The sequence below is a fragment of the Bos indicus x Bos taurus genome, chromosome 1 (assembly GCF_003369695.1).
Source record: "Bos indicus x Bos taurus breed Angus x Brahman F1 hybrid chromosome 1, Bos_hybrid_MaternalHap_v2.0, whole genome shotgun sequence".
NCBI classification, from domain to species: domain Eukaryota; kingdom Metazoa; phylum Chordata; class Mammalia; order Artiodactyla; family Bovidae; genus Bos; species Bos indicus x Bos taurus.
The window spans coordinates 70,881,755-70,884,823 of record NC_040076.1 but is presented as its reverse complement, the minus strand read 5'-3'; the positions used below and the strand labels follow the sequence as shown (position 1 = coordinate 70,884,823).

Sequence of the window (3,069 nt, the reverse complement as noted above, 5' to 3'; positions counted from 1 at the left end):
ATGGCCAAGAAAAAACTAGGAGGGCAGAAGTCCAGGAATGTATTCCATATAGCCAGCCAAAAACCTTTAAGGTTAAAAATAAAGCAAAACCATTTACCACTAACCTTAAGAAGATAAACATTATAAATGATGAAAAAGTTAACAGAGTGAGTACATCTTTTGTAAACATACAAAAGGAACTTGCAAACTTCTCAGAAGGCCTTTCCCTTGAACCTCTGCAGAAACAGCTGATTTCTCAGCAGTGTCATGAAAACGTACTAGTTAATGTTGATGAAGCCACAAGATTAATGCCTCAGTTGTAATGCATCAAAAAGATGAATAAATTAAATGTTTTATACAAAAAATCAGCATTAAAAAAATTAATGCTTAAATCGATACTTTCCAGTTATCTGGAAAATACATTTATGTAAAACACCATGTTTCCTGACTACTGCACTCTAAAGCAGATGGGATATAAGAGAAAATATCAACATCTTTTGTCTTGAAAAGATTATGCTAAGTGACAGAGTGACATAAACTTTTAACTATACTCTCTTAAATTTGAGCAGAGCTTCCCTTTGTAGCTTTTGAGTGTTTCATATATATATATATGATATATATTTAGCTTTTCGAAGTAAAAAGATTTCAATATTATTGAACTCTCCCTTTAACACCTGTTTATTTTATTTACTTTATAAATTTTATTTAGTTTTGGCTGTAATGGGTCTTGGATGCTGCATGGGCTTTTTTCCAGTTGTGACGAGCAGGAGCTACTCTTCTGGCTCCTTGTTGCAGGGACCTCTTGTTGCAGTCACAGGCTCTAAGGTTCTCAGGCTGAGTAGTTATGGTTCCCAGGCTCTAGAGCACAGGCTGAGTGGTTGTGGTGCGTGGGCTTATTGCTTCACAACTTATGGGGTCTTCCTGACCAGGGATCAGACCTACACTGGAAGGCTGATTCTTTACCACTGAGTCACCAGGGAAGCCCTAACACCTGTTTAAATGTTTTAAAGATTTTGAAGTTATAGATTTCTTACTTAAAATACAATTATTTGGGAATTCCCTGGAGGCCCAGTGATCAGGATTCTGTGCTTCTAATGCTGAGGTACATGTTTAATTCCTGGTCAGGGAACTAGGATCCCACAAGAAGATCATGAATATATATTAATGATATTATTATTGTGTGTTAATTATTATATTGTAAGTATAATGTAAAGACAAATATAAGTATACAAATACATATACGTTTAATATATAAATTAAATTAATTGTATGTTTCAGAACACTTTGGGCAGCTGGTATTCTTTGTTAAAGAGAAAGGGGCCCTCATCCTTTTGAGAGCAGAAATAATTTTTCTGTTTGGGAAAAAGAGGATTCTACACCTAGAACTTGGTTCTGTAATAGTCAATATTTGCTGGGCTATTTTTGAGGAGTGCTTCATATCCAAACTCCCTTTCTGTTTAGGAGAAACTTTTCTTGCACAGTCTTGGTAGGAAACAGAGCCATATCCCTTGGAAATTAGAACACAATTGCACAGTCCAGGCTCAACCATCTGAATCTGCACCAAGAACCATGGGTCTGGAGCAAGTGATGTAAAGAAGCTGACTGTTTCGGGGTGGCAGCCGCAGCTCGTGGTATCTGGAGCAGTAGTGGCCACAGCGCCAGGGACAGGGTTCTGCAGCTGCAGTGATGCAGCCTTCCAACCAGGCTGTCCCCGTGGCATGACCATGGGTTACAGCTGTCCACCTCTCTCTGGTGCTGCCCATTTGCTCTTCTGGATGGTCAGCCTTCACATTTGCATCCACCTTCGATCCTTCCAAGAACTTCGTTCCTGCTCAAGTGAGCCAGAATCAGTTTCTATTTCCTGCAGTCAGGAACTCTAACTCATTTTCCAAATGGGAAAAGAAAATACAGAAAAACTCTTAAAGTTGAAAAAGGTGATGGGCAAAGGAGAGAAGCAGGGGCATAAAGGAGACATTGGGGCTTCACTGATATCTCAGTTGGCAACGAATATGCCTGCAATGCAGGAGACCCCGGTTTGATTCCTGGGTCAGAAAGATCCACTGGAGAAGGGATAGGCTACCTACTCTAGTTTCTTGGGCTTCCCTTGTGGCTCAGCTGGTAAAGAATCCGCCTGCAATGTGGGAGACCTGGGTTCGATCCCTGGGTTGGGAAAATCCCCTGGAGAAGGGAATGGCAACCCACTTCAGTATTCTTTCCTGGAAAATTCCATCAACAGAGGAGCCTGGTGGGCTACAGTTCATGGGGTTGCAAAGAGTCAGACACAACTGAGTGACTAACAACCAACAAGGAGATATTGGGATTTGGAAAAGTAAAACAGGCTTTTTTCTGGAATTTGCATAAAGCAGTGACAGCAACAAGTCTTGTTAGAGTAAGACATTACCTGTAGCTGTGAGCAAAGCTGATGAATTCCCAGGGAAACCAGAACTGCAATTAAATTGGCACAAGTCAAAAATTATAACCCACCATCCTAGAAGGATGTCACTCAGGTGCTGTGTTGAGTTGCTCAGTCGTGTCTGACTCTTTGCGACCCAATGGACTGTAGCCTGCTCGCCTCCTCTGTCCGTGGGAATTCTCTAGGCAAGCATACTGGAGTGGGTAACCATGCCCTCCTCCAGGGGGATCTTCCCAACCCAGGAATTGAACCAGGGTCTCTTGCATTGCAGATGGATTCTTTACCAGCTGAGCTACCCAGGAAGCCTCACTCAAGGAACAGAGTGATAGAATTATTTTCAGATACAGTAGTGTCTTTTATTCTGAGATGATGTTTTTTGGTGGGTATACTTTAGGATAAGTTAGACCTGGAAACACATAACATAACAGGAGTAAAATGGAGGCCCCAAACTTGATAATAATACAGGAAAAACTGAAATATTTGAAACATGTAAAAATATTAGTGAAAAAATTAATAACCAATACATTTTTATAGGTGAAATAATGTGAACCCAAATTTTAACAATAAGAATTGAGGGAGCTAGTTTATGGTTATGTGATAGAAATGTTTATAGTTTGGATTATAATTACTACTTAAGCTATCCTGAAACTACAATTCTATATTAAGTTTAATAACAA

At 39.9% G+C, this 3,069-nt stretch overlaps 1 pseudogene; it reads left to right on the top strand.

The window, feature by feature from the left end:
• On the top strand, window positions 1-302 carry LOC113898857 (annotated as a pseudogene).
• Window positions 303-3,069: the final 2,767 nt, after the last annotated feature.